Source organism: Cyanistes caeruleus, chromosome 10 (genome assembly GCF_971803275.1).
Source record: "Cyanistes caeruleus chromosome 10, bCyaCae1.hap1.1, whole genome shotgun sequence".
Classification (NCBI taxonomy): domain Eukaryota; kingdom Metazoa; phylum Chordata; class Aves; order Passeriformes; family Paridae; genus Cyanistes; species Cyanistes caeruleus.
In genome coordinates this window covers 10,954,588-10,973,762 of record NC_141710.1, presented here as the reverse complement: position 1 = coordinate 10,973,762, position 19,175 = coordinate 10,954,588, and the positions used below count along the sequence as shown (strand labels likewise).

The 19,175-nt window shown below is 37.1% G+C and overlaps 1 protein-coding gene across 3 annotated transcripts in view; it reads left to right on the top strand.

Moving 5' to 3' along the window:
* The window catches only part of SLC9A9 (solute carrier family 9 member A9), a 188,977-nt gene that overhangs the window by 119,961 nt on the left and 49,841 nt on the right, over positions 1-19,175 (top strand). The window lies entirely within an intron of this gene.

The following is a 19,175-nucleotide window of genomic DNA, read 5'->3' as shown; positions in this document are numbered from 1 at the left end:
CTCCATAATCCATTCAGAACTCCCTGCTGTGATTTTCAAGATCCCCACAGAAAACCTCAGTATCAAGATGGGCCTGCAATTCACAATTCCTTATCATTTATTCTATATATAGCATATGTTTTCCTTGTTTACAAAATGATGTCTGATTACAAGCCTTCATGTCAGACTCTTGCTATAAAATAGCAGCTGAAGATAACCAAATTGGGGCTTTTACAAAGAGCATAGATAAAACTTGCAGACAAAATCAGGACTAGCGTACAAGTGTACTGGATAAACATAAAAATGCAAGCATCCATGTACAGTGTGGAGGTTTTCTATTTCTGTGACAGTTTGATTCTTCTTCATGACATGTCTCATGTCCCATAATGTCAATCAAGACCATTACAGTTTGGATACACTCTGGCACTATCAGTCATCTTTCTGAGATTTGCCATTTTTTCACTGCTGTCAGTCAGCAAGAGTTTTTTTATGTAATGGAAATGTGGATGAGGAAGAGCTTTCTCATTAGATCTTGGGGAGCAAATCAGTCTGCGTTTCTATAACAGAAGATAAGGAATGATGCTGAGAGTACAGGAAGGGGAAAAGTCAATGTGCAATCTAAGTGCTCATGGCTTAGCTCTCTAGGAAGTTTTAAATTAAGATTGTGAAGTGTTTTTACTAACAAGCTGTTGAATTGGATACAATGGCATTTCTTCTGCTTAGTGCTACCCAGAGGTGCAAAGCCCCCCAAGACCACAAGTGAGGGGCTCTCATTAAAACTGTTTATACTGTTCAATATACATGCTTCTTTCTCTAACCTCTTCTACAATAGATTTCACCAAAGACACTGAAAGTAGACAATCATTATTGATTTGAAATGCTCATCTCTGAGGATTTCCTCTGAATCCCATCAGATCTGCCAGACATTTTTACTGACAAAATTAATTGGGTTTGTAATCAGGATATAGATTTTCTTACTATAAAGCTATTAGGTTCATAATTTCCACTAAATATCTTGCCATTAGAACATACATCTTCCTAAATTATAAGGGGGTCAAATTGAGAGAAAATTTTAAATAGACATCTTTAATTACAAATGTATCTTGAGGCTCTGATTTCTCCTTCTAGTAAAGATGTTTAATTGTCTTTATAATTTATTACATTTCAATGTGGAATTTTGTCCTTAGCTACTAGCATTTGTCTTTTTAGTCTTAAATAATTTTGCTAAGTAATTGTATTTAAAGGTGGTGGTAATTCATGATAATTGACACTTGTATGGATCCCAGCAGATAAGTTTGCTGAGGAAAGTGCAGTTAATCTAAACAACTAAAGCTATTCACCTTATCAAAATCAAGTGCTTACAGGAAATTAAAAATGTATAAAAGGTCACAGTGACTACACTGGCTTTCCCTACATAAATTACAAGCTGCTGTATAGATAAACTATCTCAGGAGAGAATGGTCAAAACCAGCATGATCAAGCAAATAACAGTTCCAAGCAGAGTGTGCTTTTTTTGCCAATTTTTCATCATAAAATGATTATCCAGCAGATAATATATTTAACTGATCTGGAGGCATTCAGAGACTAATAGAGAGGAGCATGTGATTTCTCAATCTGTTTGGATGGATTGAATTTCATTCACATGCACTGTTTTGTGTCCTCTCTCCTTCTGTGAAATAGGCTCCAGTTCCTGTCCTTAGTTCAGGAGATGCAACTCTAAACTCCCCAAGGTCGATCAACTCAGTCTTATCCTAGAGATAAACGCTTGAGTTTATATGGTACCACTTTACCCACAGTTTGGATTTTAAACATAAATAAATCTATCATCCATTCAGCCCAAGATATGTAAAAATAACATAAATCAGAAAGAACTCACACCAATATATTTACCATTTGCTCTGCCATAATGCATTTCATTAGGGCACAGGACAGTACTCAGATCTGTACAGCCTTCTTGCTGTATATTATTGCTCACATATTATTTCTTTTATTGCACTCTCCACAATTTAAATTGTGAAGTTCTCATAACAGTGAGCAGGACTCTTGGTGTATAAAGGAATAGAACAATGACAATTTTAAAATAAGAGTAGGAATGGAACTTCTTCTGAAAAAAATTAATCTTTGTCTCCATAATAACTGGAATTCCCATAATTTTCCCCCTCTCCTCACAGAAATAGCATCAGATCCACGCTTTTCTTTTTCAGTTAAAATTTAACATAATGTAAATAGAATCTGTCACTCTATTTTTAGAGAAAAGATTAGGATGTGTCCTCAGAGATAACTACCAGTGGATTTATTCCAGGAATATGTATGACTTATAACACTTCCAAATTGTTGCTAAAACACATAGTAAGATACACTATCAAAATTGACCATGTGCCACTGAAAAAGGCTCAACTTCCATCTCCCACTTAATGCAGCAACATCAATTAGCTGTGTGACAAGAAACTAGCTAAGAGCTCTTGTAAAAAAAAAGCTTAAATGGATCCCAGGAACTCACTAAGTTTATTAATAAGAATTCTTGTTCCCCTTATTTAACAAATGAATTTTATTAAAACATATATTCCTACTTAAACTCTATCTTGAACCTAAGAAAAGTTCTTAAAGCCTTGGAAATATGACCTTCTAATGACCGAATTTATGTCTAAAAGTGTCTATATGCCAAAACACAGTTTTATAAGAAATCCATACCAACAATTCTCATTTTACTACTGCATTTACTCATACACAGCAGCCTTCAAAATGAGTCTTAAAATTCCTATCAAAGACTGAATATTTCTTAACATTCTTCTAAAAGAATGAAATATACACTTTCAGAAAGTTCTTATTTATTTTAGCTCTCTCCTTTCTAACACCTGAAACTGAGTTTCAGGGGGTGTTTAGTGTTCCCTTTCTGAAAATGAGGTCATATTTAAAGTTCCCAGTTGTCTGGTGCAGTAACTTAGCACTTCCCAGCACAGAGGCACGTGCACGGTGTTTACAGCATCATCAGCTGCCGTGCCAAGAGCAGAACTGGCTGCACCACGTTCCTAAATAATACATTGTCTTTTGACTTATCTGACAGTTGTAACAGGAAAAAATTTTGCTTTTACTCCCCATGTGAAAGGACTGCAATACTCAGTTCTTGGCAGACAATGAATGAACCTGGAACAGCATGTGAGAATAATTTCATAACACATCAACACCAAAACAGAGATAGCCATTTGAGTTTGCAGTCAAATTGAACTATTCAATAAATGTGCCTTCAGAGATGTTGAGCATTACTTGCTAATGCTTTTGGATATATGATTCCCTTCATTCCCCAAACTCTGATTAAAAACAGAGAGCTACATTTTACAGTAAATCTGCACTGAGAGGTTTGAGGATAAAGGATTCTCCTGACAGGCAGAGCAAAAATTCAAAGCTGTTAATAAAATCTGCCCTATATAAGCATTGTGCTAAATATCAGGTCTTGTTTGTTTATCATCACTTTTTGTGTGTTTGTCAAGGGATTTCCAGACTCTTTGTGCATCTCTTTGCAGAAGTTCTTCAGTTAATAGGAAGACTTTTATTCCATATTCTAAATAAATACTAAGCAGCATTGAATAGTAACTTTTACTACTGTGCCTATCTGACCATTGCTGTTGGTAAATGCATTTTAGAAAAGAAAGAGCTGTCTGTGTGCCTGGCTGCCCTTAAAATCACACCATTTCTAGTTCACCTAAAACTTCAATTCCAAACTTCCAACTTTCTCTCAATCCTGAGGCCTGGCATACCCCAATATTGGGGGATGACCAGGGCTGACCGAGCTCATATTCTCAGCAAAAGCATCTCACCCAGCAGTAGTCAACATTTTGGATCCTTCAGATTCCAGCAGCTTGTTTCAACATCAAAGGCTAATGCTGTGCATATGTTTGCCAGAATAGCTCATTAGGGATGTAGATGGGGAGTGGGATAAAATGCTAAGCCTTGGCTGTGTATGACTATGGCTGTCTACCACAAAGAAACCCAAAACAGGGGTTAGCAGAATATGATTCTGTATTTATCCCAGCCCTTTAACCACTAGTTATAGACTGCTGAAAGACAGAACTTTTGACAGAGCAACCACAGTAACAACACGATCTTGGCCAGGATTATAGCAATACTGTTTCAGTGACAAAAATATTCTTTTCATTATTCCCAGACTCTCTAGTAGCATTCCGTGTTCAACTGTGTTCAGGGGGTGCTGCAGAAAGGCCCTGGACAGGATGCTCTCCTGCCAGGTGATCTGGGCAAGGAGGCTGCAGTCAGCTGCAGTCATCCTGTTGGCTGGCTAAGAGAAGCCTCATCAGAATATTGTGCTGCATCACTGAGTGCTGCTCTGCTCATAGAGAAGAGTGTGAGACAGTAAATCTCCTTACAGCCATCCCTTATGAACCAAACTAGAGTTTGACCTTGAGTGCCTCTCATTTATTCCTAAATTAAGGAAACACAACTTGGCTTTCCTTTCTCCCTCACATGGGCACACAAGAATTGTGGTTCCTGAAACATGGCTGGTCCATGATACACTCTGAATGTTCCAGCCAAGAATGTGTGTACATATCTTCAGATGATCCGTGATTCAATATTTAGAAACAATTATGAACCTTGTTAGTTGTTTTGCATGTTTTGCCTTGGACACATTTTCCTATTGTCATTTGTCAAGAAGAAGGAAAGTCAGTTTAGAGAAGGTTTAGCTAAATATTTTTTCCTGGCCTTGGCAGGTTCTCTCTTCTATAATCATATTCCTTTGGGTCATATATCCTCTAGAGTCCTGGAAAACAGTTTAGTTGAAGTGAAGCATCTGTTATTTACTGTTGAAAACAGAATCTTCAACTGTAATTTGTAAATGACCACAACATAGAGAAGAACAGTGCAACTAAAGGCAGGATATTTTGAAGCAGGGTTATTATTTCTGTGCACTTTGTACTGCTTATTATTTTGTTTTGTGTTTAGAACAGTCATAATCAGCCTAACTGGTGTTCCCTCTTAGTAACAAATATAGCTCCAATAAACAAAGTTTGATCTGGTTTGCAGGGTCATATTGGTCTTTTAGCCACGGTTCAGTATGTATTTAAATAGCACTGCAATAAACACTCCTGTTGAGAGGCCAATTTTAGCCAAGTCTCTTCAGCCCACTGAGGTTTTTTTCACCCAGACACATGTTCAAGAGAGATCACACTGTTAGCATCTACTCCTAAAAAAACCCCTCTGAAATCAGGAAAAAGCTGTAATTTAATGTAACAAGTCTAACCACAAATGCTGTCACTATTTTTAATATACTGTCCTTAGCTGGCCAACTCTCTGCTCCTGTGAACATCTACAGGACAGCCTTCTGCCTGGCACCTTTTATACTGATGATAATTTCAATATTCCTGCATTACTCATGCATAATAGCACATACATGAGAAAATGTGCTGCTGACCCCCAGGCTCTCCTCAGCATTGGGGTGTTACTGATCAATGTGCAGATGCTCAGGTCACAAAATCTACACTGCTGTTTAAAAAGTGATTTTCACAGCTGTGAAGAACACCTTGAAAATGATTCAAGTAAAACTAAACTAACAAGGAAGCTTTCTTGTGTTCATGGAGAGCCCAGAAGAAAGGCTCAGAGGAAATGCTGTCCCAGAGTTATTGAAGGAGCATTATATTCAAGGCACATTGTTTTGCTGATGAGCTCCATCACTGTTCACACACAATATTCTGGGTACAACAGAAAAACAGTAATTAGGAAACTGTGTGGCTGCCAGTCACTCTCTGTCCACCCAGTAGCTCACCCACCCAGCAGGGTGGGGAACAACTGGTCCAGGAGACAGTGGGAAGGCAGAGTTTTGACTTCAGCTATAGGACATCGAGCAACTATAAACAATATCAGCAATTTCAAATTTAGCCAAGAGAGCATCGTCATTCAGCATTTGAATAATTTGCATGATAATGCATTGATTACTGTGACATGGGTCACAGAGAGAATCTGTTCTTTAATACAAAAATATTGCTAGATGTGATGCTTTCTTTGGTTGATGGTTTTTGCCACCAGTTCTGGATTTCTGGGTATGCAAGCATTTCATGTGTATGTAGTATCTACAAGAAATAGCAAATGGTCTGGAGTTCCTGACTGAAATCATAAGAAAGGCATTCTGCTTCAAACCCAGAGGAGTTCAATATAACACATGAAATTATCTTTGAGCAAAGGAAATATTTCTTGGGGGACACCCACACTAAAAGGGTTAAGATGATAGCTGCTTTTGTAGTGGTAGCTAGAGCACGATTAGCCTGGGAAATGGTATAAATCAAGAAGCACTATAAAATTGGACATTAAATGTATTGGATGTTATTATAAAAGAAAAAGAAATTGGATAATTTCCTTTCATTTCTATCTGGAAATGAGAAATCATCCAGATAATGAATCTCAGTGATCTCCTGAAATGCCTGTCATTTATTTGCAAGGTACTTCTCTGCAAAGATAAGGTGTGCATTTGATCTCTCACAGTTATTCACCACAGCCTTTTACCTGAAAGGCACTAAACAAGATTTATAAACATTTGTGCTTGATAACAAAATAAAAGACTGAAATACAGAGGACTTGGACTTTCTGACTGCAACAGTGAAAGCAGTCCAGGGCGGATGTTGAATAGGAGATTTTGGATTGCAACTGTGACTCGTGCATGACTTGTACACAACTCCAGGCATCAACTCTGTTGGTCTTTATTGACCAGAGGGGGGTAATTTTAAGCACAGTCTCCTTAGAGGGCAGACAGTTAAATCCCACCTCACACAGCTTGTATTTCTAGCTCCACATAGCTACTGAAAACAGAAAAAGAAAGATATGAAAGATACACTTTTATTGCTGGAATATTTGGTACTTGAGAGAAGGAAATTACACAACAATAAAAGATTCATGCCTTTCAGTTTACTAGCAGCAAATGGTACAACTTTCCACAGGCAAAAAACCCTGAATAGCTCCAGAAAACTATAAATAAATCTATGATTTGGAATAGAATCCATCCAGCTGGATTCGTGTCAATTAAACTCTTTGGTTTATCCTATTGTAAAATCCTGTTGCTTTGATATGTCTGAGTATGCTTAAATAGTTATCTAAATGCAATCCTTTTTTTCTCCCATTAAAACCTTTCACCTTGTCATACAAAAGGTAACTGCTATGCAGCAGTCAACATGATGAAGTTCTTCAAGTTACAAACAAAGAATCAAACAAACCTATCTGGAAATAGTGCTAGGGAACATCTTAATTATTTGGAACTTTGGAATGAGACTGATGGTTTATTGCTTTCTACCAAAATATCCCTAATTAATCTGGCACTCTAACTACTCTGTCAAAATTAAATAGGTGCATGCATAACCCAGTTTATTTCAAGCATATGCCAAAACTGTGTCACATGAAGAAAAGCAAAAGGTGCAGAAAAATAGTTTGAGCATTTAAAGGCTTGAGATAAATGTGTGGTATCAAACTGAACTCTAGAAAAATTAAGGATCACATTTACTAAGATGAATCTTATATTCCTGCTCTGTAAGTATCGAAAAAGATACTGCTTAATTCTTTCTATTACTGGTCAGAAACTCTTGCTTTCTGAAAAATTAATGCTCTCAAAACTCACTGAACTTTCATATTTTCATATTTTAAGAACTGATACTGTCAGCTGGACTAAAACATAGGACATGGAATTAATGGTTTTCATAATTCCAAAATTGTTAATTTGATACTTTGCATAATTCTGAAATTGTGTACATTCATCTTTCTCCTGTTTTGCTTCACTAAGAATACTAGAATATTTTCACCAAGAAAATATGAAATTAATGTTTAATTTAGAACGGGATAAAAGTTTTCAGTGCAACTAAAAATATCATTTCAGTATGAAGAAAAAACTCAAAATTTTTCAAACTTCATGGGGTTTTTTTTAAGCTTTCCTGTGGTTTTTGTTTCTGTTATCAAATATTCCACAAAGTGCAAAAACATTTCATTCCATTTATAAACTTCACAAGAAAAAAACCCTAAAACATACTTTATGTCTTCCAACAAGAATAAAGATGCTAACTGGGAAGACTTGGGGTCTTACAGGCCCTGTTATGCAATATATGGACTATGACATAAATATTCTAATGAAATAGTGAAGCTAAAGAATAAAAACATTACTGGGTACACCTGGGTTTGCAGAAGAACTTTGTGACAGAAAAGAACTGTGACTTCAACTTTCATGAAACTCACAGTTCTCACGAAACATTCCTCTGGAAATTCTGAACTTTGTGTTCTTTTTTAAAAAGTAGAGTGGAAGGACAGGTCTGGCATGCTTGATAACAAGCCTATCAAATTGCCCCAGAATTAGTTGAATGTGAAAAGCTAATTAAAGCAGATATTAAGTAATGGAGGCTCTGTATGGAAATCTGGGCTCTTAGCTTTTAATAAACAGATAATTACAGTGTAATAGAGACTTTTGTATAGTGAGTTATCAGAAACAGCCCAACAGTGACTGGCTGGTCAGTACATCGATGAGCATTAAATGAGAAAATTACCTCTTATCTCAGCAAGAAGTACTTGATTTCAATGCCCTTAAAATTATATTCTGCATTTTTTACTTCTTCAAATAGATACACCATTTTTTTTATGGTTACAAATAACTTATCAAGGAATTTTGAAAGCATACATAAAATTCTGGTTTTATAAATCCAAAATATTTTCTATGCAAAGAAAATATGTTTGTACAAAACTTTATGTATGAGTGCTGTTTCTGTAAAATGCCAAAGAGGAATCCTAAAACACCACTCTTTACTGATCTTATCAGATAAGGTGTTGTATGGGGTGACCTTGGAACTGCCCAGTTGCCTTTGCTATTCACTAATTCATGAGCACTAAGCCTGGTCAGAAATCACAGTGTGGGTTCAGGGAGTCTGCCTGCATCTTGATCTGAGTCTTTAATCAGTCCCTGAGCTTTTGTAATCTCCACCCTGAAGGATCCCTACAAATGCCATGGCAGCCTGTTTCCCACCTAGAGAAGGAGCCCTGCTCTCCCTCTCGCCTGCATGGGTTTGATGTTTGCTCCTCTGCCTCATTCAGTTTCTTCCACCCTTCTGGAAGAGTTCTAGCTGAAACCTCGCCAGGTCTGTGTGTGGATGCATATGCATCATGAGGTGAGGAAAACAGAGAAGTTAGAAAATAATTTTAATTCAACAGAAAATGAGATGAAATTACTGTGTAGACTGGTGTTATCAATGAGTTATCAACAAAAACACAGTTATCTTCTGCAGAGTAAAGTTCTGAATCCAGGTCTTCCAGTACTCTATTCAGTAGTCTACAGAAGACTGGTTGCTCACATGCTTTCTAATCTAGTAACAAAAGAGACACTGAGTTCTCTGTCACAGCATTTCTTTGTATTGCCTTATGACTTTGATATCTAAGTCATAATGGATGTGTGCTACTTTCCTGTGACTTACATTGAAAATCAGAATTATAAATAAGCTCCCCAAGTTGGATTAAGCAAATGTTGATACAATTTATCACAAATATCTCAACTTGCATGTCCCAGAAAAGAGGAATGGTACATTTTTAAAAGTAAAATTAATTAATCTTTTCTTTGTTTCGCAAAAGAAGGGAAGAAGGCTCTTGTCTTTCCAGATATGGATGTGGCAAATGCTTTAGTTGTGTGCTTGGCAGTGCTGGGTTAATGGTTGAACTCAACAATGTGAAAGGTTTTTAGGTTTTCCAACCTAAATGATTCTGTGAATCTATGGAGAGTTTCAGGCATTAGACTTGCCTTTCAGCTCTTAAGTTTACTGGCTCTGCTCAGTAAGGTAGGAAAGCCAATACCAAAGTATCACATATTTATGACTACATCGACAGAAATATCACATTGCCTGAGGTCACTGGCCACAGAGCAGTACTTAGAGCCCCAGGGAAGCTGAGTGGCAGTGGAGAAATGGGGACAGATCCTTAGCTGGTGCAGGCTGTCATAATAACATTTGTTTTCTTGGCCTGTGGGCAGAAGTATACTATGCTTTTAGAAACCCTGATCAAGGCAATTTCTCACTCTGTGCTCTCACTTTGTCTCTTTTTAATCTCATGCAAGCTATTGCCTTCCTTGTCATCACAGCTAGAATTCAGATGTTGGCTCATAATTGCTACACACAGCAGTTTATTCTAAATTTTACAAGAGGACAATGGGAACGGAGTCCTCTTCTTAACTGTGATGCAGCAAGCACCTCCCAACACACTACAAAGAACACAAGAAGCTTAAATAAAACTATGAAACCTTATAGTTTCACACTCCTTATCTCATCCTCCCAGCACTCCTTTTCCCCTGCACTCATTTTAAACTTCAACTGGGTGCTTCGGGATTATTGCTCAAGCTGTACATGGCTACAGAGAGAAGACAACATAAAATTTAAATTAAAAAAACCCAAACACTAGAAACCTTGAAGAGTGTCTTCAAATGCATTTGTGAAAAGAGAGACTTTATTTAACTAAAACCAGTGATTCCCAATTAATAAGTACTATTCAACAAAGGGGTGATTAACCCTCCTCCAGGGTGTTCATGAAAAGCTTACAAGGACTGGTGCAGGCAGTATGAAAAGAAATCTCAAAACAGCACATGTTTATGAGAGAGCCCCCAGCAAACAAGGCAAAAATGACAATTTAGTTCATTACCTAAAAAAACTTGGAAATTTTTTACTTGAGATCAACAGAATTAGCAGAATCAAGAGGTTTGCAGCCACAGTTGAGTTGCCGACACAAAAAGAAAAAGCCAACATTGACATCTGAAACCTTTGCTTTGCCAGAATAAGGATGTTCAAATGCAAAACAAATGCCTGATATTTCCTCAATTCTCCTGAAAACAATGTAACACAATAAAATACACATATACAAGTTGAATTTCATCTCTGTTAGGGCACCAGACCTGAGTTTCTGGATCATTTACATTCCACTTAAGCTCTTATTCTCTCCAAATAAATGATTTTTTTTCCCAAGTCATACCTATTTAGAAATGTGAGTAAAAACAATTCAAAAAAATGTGAGTAGAAAGAATTCAAAACAACCCCAAGCCTAGCATTTGTATTTAGTGTACTTTGTGAACTCTATAAAGGGCCTTTGCACACTGTGAAATAAGAGCCTTTCCTACAGTTCTTGACAAACACAGCAACTAACTTACAAGTGTCTGTGTTCACTGGTGATGTTGCACAAGTAAAAGTCATGTGCAAAAGGAAGAGGAAACAAAACCCCCTGAACAGCACTGTCCCAAAGCCACATCTGCAGCTCCATGAGCCCTGTGCCACGGGCTGGTCTGACAGTTCTGGATGACATTTGCTCCAAATTTGCCAACAGCATCAGAATTTTTTTTTCTCTCTGAAATCACTGCAGCTCAAGGGGTTGGAGGGTGTCTGTGAGCATGCACACATGCACATTTATTTCAGTAACAGCTCTGCAATGCCTCACATTGCAAACAGTGCAAATACATTGATCACAAATAGATCAGTCTCTATTTTAGATACAGTAAGATTTTTTATGGATAACCTAAATATTATTTTAAACAGTCGCAAAAGACCTAAATGTATTGCTTGAAACTGGTAAGGATGGCCAAGTTTCTTAAGGAAGGATTATATTGCAAAAACAAATTTAGAATCAACAGAAATCTGCACTGTCTAAACTAAATGGTGCAATTATCAGAATTCACAAAATAAAAACAACATGGAACAACATAAACACTAGATGAAGGGAAGCACACTTTTCCAGATCTTCTATAGTCACTCCATCAAAAAGACTATTATGCTTTAATTGATATTTGCTATATCAGGAGGATATAATCTATGTAGATTTGGGTTTTTAAATGATACAGTAAAAAATTAAATAAAATGGGTGTGTTTAAGTCATTGGTTTATTCCATGCTGCTGAGAAGCAAAGTGGTGGAAAAGAAATGAAAAGTTAAATTTTCCATTAAGCAGTGTCTTAGAATATTGCCTTCAGAAAACTGTTCATCCTTCTGTATTGAAAGTGGCTTTAAAGTGTTATGGCACAAACATACACGTGTGTTATTCTGCCATTTAAAAGAAGGGGTAATAATTTCTGGCATTGGGCCCATCAGACAATGAAAATTTAGGCAACATCCTTCTGTTTAAGAATCTAACATTTTCCTGAGTCTGGGCCCTTTTTCCTAGATAAGGAAGCACGGAAAGATCCTGTCAGTGCTTACTCAGTTTATGCACTGCAGCATCTGTGCCTATGAGCAGACTGACCTCAGCTCTACACACCCTTGTGCTGCATGGTGTTGAGAATTCAGAAATGCCATTTTGATTTAGCCTTTGATTTTAAAAAATAGTACAGCATATCTTATATGGTATACAAGAGAATATACCTTCAGCCTGCTTTGTACAGCCTTGGGTCCATCAATCCATACAAGTCCTTACCATAATTCCCTGCTGTTCGGAGCATTTCAGACAGAACTTAGGTGAACATATTTCAAAGCAGGAATTAAATATGACCTTAAACAATGCAGCTGATTTACAAACTTCTTGTGAAAAGAGTGGCCTAAATAGGCAGATGGGTGACAGCTTTCATGGCACCAGATGCCAGCAGCGAAGGCATAGGCATTCACTCAGCACGTTTTGGTTGTAACGTGCATTAAGCTTGACCAGCATTACTATTCCCATGCAACAGCTCTCTGCACAATTGCTCCCAGTACCATCTCCATATGATAAATTTCAAATGTCAATGCAAGAGATGAAGTGCATGATGCATTTTTCCTCATGCCGTGAGCCCAGGAAACTTAGAGTTGGTCACCTCATTATTTAGACTAATGCCTCAGGAGGATTTAATGTTTTACTTTGGGTTAATCACATTAGCAATAATATAATGCATCTACCATGGCCTGGGCTTCTTTCCAACACTGTGCTGTTTATGTTCACGGAAAATAAAGGGACAGACACCTAAAGTGATTCAGAGAACAAACATCTTACTGCCCTAAAAATCATTGACATAATTCACTGGAGGGAACTGTTATTTTTAAGCCAGAAATTGACTAATCTCATGTATAGGATTTTGTCAAAATACATCTCTTTGCGCAGTTTCTTTTCCTTATACAGATCTTCTGTAAAACCAGTTCTCATTTTTCCCAGCTGATGAAGTTTATTAGCAACCTAAGTAAGACACCAACAAAACAGCCTAATTCCATAATTATTTTTTTTAAAAAGTTTTAATCATCTCCATGGATTTCATAAAAGTAGCAGTTGGGATATTTACTGTGTGCAAAATGATACTTTTTGTAATGCAGTGGTGTTTCTGTCTTTCTGCATGAACTGAAAATGCATTTTTAATAATGTTCCAAGGATTTTTTATTAATATGTTTCCAATATTGTGTACAGAGCATTTGATCTGTAGACTTCCTTACAGCATGGGGAGAGGCATGGTAATAATAATGAAATTATTAAGGACACTGAGGCTGATCAATATTGTGGGTTTTTTTACTGCCTCTTATTGAAAAGATGATACACAGATGCATCTGTGTATCTAAACCTCTCCATCTGCAACATCTTAAGTTAAAGCAAAAAAAGCACCTGCCATCACCAGTATCTCCTTAAGACATATAGGTTGGGGTCAGTCCCAGTAGGTGTTACTGAAAATACAAGATCTTTGACTTAAAGTAATGGAAATCAAAATATATCTGCTGCCCTTTTTTTTTTATTCCCCCAAAATGTTTAAGATTTTGGATAGGAGGCATCACAGTCACCTCGTGACAACCTTCCCACACTGTGCTGTGATTCAGTATCTCAAAAGCTCACCTTTGTCAAGATTAACTGGGCTGGCATTAAAAAGAAATAACATCATTACACCTAAAAAAGGGTCCCAATCCCATCCTTTCTTTGAAGTCAATGCTGCATCAATACTATAATATGATATTTAGGGATTCTCTTATTCTCCGAGTCCCAGTTCTCATCTGAAATATAAAACTCAGGTGAAAACTAAATTGCAAAATGACACCTTGCTGAGAAAGTGATAATTGCCCTGCATATCTCAGCTACTACCATGCACACTCCTCATATCTGAACTTCTCCTACAGATTTATAAAATTATTCAAGTCACATTATTTTTCATGTGTTATTTTCCAGTTTTTCTGATTGGAACACAGTATTCCTGAATGATGTGACCCTTGTAACCACATTTTTCTCCAGAGTTGTCTCCATCTCAACTAAGTCTGAACAGATTTTTTCCAATCCAAACAAAGCAAATTTTTAATAATATTATAACATTTTGATATCAAATAATCTACTGTTTGCATGAGAGTTTCATTTTAGAAGTCTTCCGGTAGCAGTTATCCTGAATTTTAGATTCACTGAGGGTTTGGGGTTTGTTACTTTTCTGCAGCTATGATTAAAAATAAAAAATTCAGGAGGATTACAGTCCTTTCAAGCTTTCCCATCCTTTGCCCATAAATCTATGTCTGATTGTGTACAAGTAATCCTCTCCCTGCTCAGTGAGTGCAGTGTTACTGTGGAGGGCAGTGCCTATGAACTGAGTGAGGCCGTGCCTCCTTAGAACCCTGTTCTGGAATTCCTGCCCTTCCTGCCCTTCAAAACAAGAGGGAGATTATAGACAGAATCTAAATGCTTGAAAGTCAGACAGTAAAGTGCTTCCCTTGTTCTACAGATCTCAGGTTTTACATAAATGAGCTGCATAAAACGATCTCTTTCTTTCAGTGAGTAAATGACAGCAATGCCAGTGAGTGCCAGTCTGCAGTTAATGTTAATGAAACCCAGACTGATGAGTGGTGCCAGTTCAATCACAAATGGAAAGCTAAAATGACCACCTCATCCCAGTGTAACTCAGAAATGCTGAGAAGCTGGCAAAAATATCAGGGAAACTGTCTTTGGCAAGAGGCAGTGCTGGTGTAACCCTGCTCCTGTGAACTCAATGACACTGGTGGTGTTGCTTGACTGGGAGCTGGGAGACCTGTGCCAGGAGCCCTGGGGAAACTCTCCTCACACACCACAACTCAGAGCCTGCTCAAAAGCCAGTGGGGGCATTTTAGGATAAGAATGGATTAAAAAATTCTTCTCTTTTGGTGCAGGGGGAGTGGAATGGCTCACATACAGGCACGTAACACAGAGCAGTCATTACTGAGGAGGGGAGAACAGAACAAAGATTTGTCAAACTGTCAGAGGGATCTGAACATTGCCAGCAATAGAAAAACAATTGCATCTGAGACATGTTTTCCAAATAAAGATATTAATTTCGCTATCTTTTTGATACTTAAGGTCATATCTAGAAACTACAACTTGTGGATGTCTTATAGAGCACTACAGTTCTTTCTTCAGCCTTATCTTCTATTTGCATTTACCCATTATCTGCATGCCCACCCCACCTTTATTTGGCCACCATTTATATGGGCGTATTAATTTAACTGTCAATTCTGCAAGCAAGTAGTTCTCCATATGTCCACCAAAAAAGGTGCATAGACTTTGACCACAGAACAAATGTTTAGCATTTTAAAAAAATTATCTTACCAGTATGAAATTCCAAGTTCAAAAGTCAAATTATATCACTTTTAGCTCTTACGTGATTTGACAAGGTTAAAATTATACTTTTTGTTCCCTTTCAGCATGTTGTGTATAGAAAGCATTAGCTACATGACAAACAGCTATCATAACCATTTAGGAAGCATCATTTACCTGAAAATTTCTTTTAACCCTCCTCAGCATGAAACCAAACAGATTTGTTCTTTCTGCTGTGAGATGCAAGTGATTACTCTTGCCTTAAACTTAAACTAAAGTGTTTTCATTTATTAACAAAATCAGCTTGAGCTGAACTTTGAAAATCTATACTCATGCCATAATTCGTCATGGGTTTATGTCAATGAAATACTGTGCTATAAAAAAGCAGATGTTTTTGACAGCATAAGTCCACAGAAAAAGCAGCATGTAGCAGTAATAGAGCAATCTAGAAGCAAAAGCAGATTTTAGCTATCAGTTTGTTAGAAATACACATCACACTTACTGCCACATGGACAAGAATAATGTCCTGAGAAGTCATTATTTATCCTGAAAGTTTTTTAATTTCAATTACAATGATTTATTAGAGATCATGAAACAATCTTTTTTTGGATTTTGCTCATGTTTCTAGTCTTTACAGTTAATAATTCTGTACTGAATGCAATATGCTGATGATGGATAGCTACAAGCTTGAGATTTATTCATGCAAAAATATTCAAGACTCCTGTTGCAAATGCCATTTAATGGCCATCCTTGAAAATTGGGTTCTAAATCACTTACTCAAAAAACCCTTCCTGGGATGTGTAGCTTTTGAGATGTAAGCTGAGGCTTAAAGGCTGGTTTAGTTACAGCCAGCCAGCCAGTGGAAGGAAGGCTGAGGTGATTCCACTGACAAGGTGAGTTCTTCCAGTGAAATCTTTGACAAGCAAAGAAGCCAATATTGTTATTAATTAACTTACAGCAGCACTCTTGGAGCTCTAAACAAAATCACAGCTGTGCTAGACAAACATAATGAAGGATGTGTACTTAGAAGCCAAATACACAAAACAGACAAGCAACAGGGTGAAGGAGGTATTGTTATCCCCATTTCATAGTATGAGGCCAGAAATGGATAGAGATGCCAGACTTTTCACCTCTTGCACTGCTTTTGTTCCCCCCCGATGTAGAAAAGGATATAGAGGACACTTGGCTAATCCTGACCCTTAGGTGACAGCTCGGTGATGTCCCTCCTGTTCCTTCAGGTACACATTTACCACCCTACACTTAGACCAGGGGAAGATTGCTACTTGCATTAGGAGATATTTCTCTTTCCCAAGCTTGATCTTTTGTTTATTAAATCATTAGCTGCATTAAGTAATACAAATATAAACAATTTCTCTAGGGGCTTTAAATAGATAGAATCAATTACATGTCCTCAGAACAAGTTTTCAAATAAAAACAGTTCTGGCTGCCTCAGCTGGGGCACAACTGACCCGTGTGAGTCTGTGGGAATTGCAAAGCAGACTTGGTGGGATTGCAAGTGAGATTTAACTTGCATGAACCAGGCTCTCTGTGCCAGTACAGAAAGCCTACACAGCCCCAGAAGGATCATTTCAGTAATTAGAATTCACATTTCAGAGAAATGTCTCTATTTGAAAATTTCCCAGCACTTAAAGTGAGGGAGAGCTGAGAATCACACTTGTAAGTATAGACACCAACAGTTCTGCTCTGTGTGCCTAGATCCTCATGAAGATGTGAGTCTATACAGGTTTTTTTGGTGGCTTCACTGTAGAAAGCAGAGATTTTATCCTACACAGTTGATTTTGTGGTGATGTGAGGGAATTAAAAGTTTACAATGCCTGAGTAGTGATTTACTATTCAGTATTCCTAGGGATTGGGTGTGTATTTCTTACTACTGGTTCCCCTGACAATTTGGGATTTATCTTTTGATCCATTTTCATTTCACACCACATAAGAAAAGATGCTATATTCAACTGCTTTGTATTCAGTGACAAATTCCTTGTGACTCTTGCTAAAAAAATGATGCACTTGATAGCACACAGGGATTTAAATCCCATCCCTCTGCAAGGGGTACTTGTGCAGATTAATGCACAATTCCCCGCAATTCTTAAGCCTAAATGCTAGAGGCTGGTAGAAGTCAAAAGCTTCCCTTCCAAATTTTGAGCATAGCAACTCAAAGCATTCTCTGAATCCAGGTTTTGATCTAATCCTTATTTAAAAACAAAAAACCACCACAGCACATGCCCTACCACACCCCAATCCCCCACCCAAAAAAACCCAGAAAGGACAACACAGAGAAGCTGTCACACTTTTGATTTCCTTCCTATCTAGAGCATTTGGACCTGAGATATTACTAAAGCCTCTCTAAATACATAAAGTAAACCTCACTGCAGTGTAAAACTGATTAAGAAGTCTTTGCATTTGTCTTCATGGAAGAGTAATCATCCTAATGTTTAATGTATAGAATAAAAAGATGCAAAAACAGGCAGAAAAAAAGCATACAATATTTAGAAGACAAACAAGGAAAAGAGGGCAGCCAGGGAAAGTGGGACAAAAAGGCAGAAGAGAGGCCTCAAGAAGTAAAAGACAACAGAATAGAGACAAAAGTTGATAGCAAGAAAAGAGAAAAAATACTAAGAAAATATCTTTCTGAGCATCCATTAGATGTTCTCACAGGAATGGAAACCTGAGAATGTTAAAAGGGGAAAGACATTTGTACAAAATTATCAGGATATTTCTTAGAGGCAGTTATAATAATTCATACGTATTTTAAGCTTGCAGATTCTACTGGCAACAGCATTAGATCTAGCAGATCTTTTGAAGAAGTCAAGGCTGTAAACTTGAAGTGCATATCTATGATTAAGTTCAGTCATCTTGACTGTCTCATATAATTTGGTATAGTTTGCTATTTCAATATTTAATATTTAAAAATAGCATTCTACTTCATGTCAAGTGTATCAGAGTTAATTCTAGACCATGATTTTCAATGCTAGGGGCCTGGCTTCCAAGCCTAAGTTTGGATTTGAAATAATTAGCCACAATTTCAGAACTGACTAGACTAAGTTTGCTTAGCTCATACTTCATAAAATTACAGAAATTTATTGCTATTTTAATGCATTAAAGAAATCTCCCATATAATGCAAAGAATAATTTGGCTCTTTTCCCACAAGACTTTAAATCACTTGGTAATATTGTGGTATCCAGACTAATTCCCAGTAGTAAGATACTATTCCATGATAAAAACAGCAATTACATCTGACCATGTATTTTAAATCAGGGCAACGAACAGACCAAAAATAGTGTCAGCTCAGGCTCTGTGAATTCATGTGACATAGAAGCCTCCTTTTCTTTTTCATACATGAAAAATCTGTCTGATTTCCTTATTAATTGTTGTTTTGTTTTTTTTCTGGCTTTAAATGTAATACTTCTGTTAGGATGTTATGTGAAAATCTTCATTTGTGCTATATTATAATAAGCTGTTGTCTGCAAAATAAACAAAGCAAAATGTCTAGCTGTCTCTGTAGCTATAAGGATGAGAAATTATAGATGCAGAGAAGCTTCAGCACATGAAAAATTCTGCAGAACTCAGAAAAAAAAATTGGATTTACAATACCAGTTAATTCCTGTTGTCAGTGGAATTAGCTATTAGTTATATCCTTGCTACTAAATCAATATCACAGCCAGAAACTCTGGTCCTATCTTCCCCATGGCCTC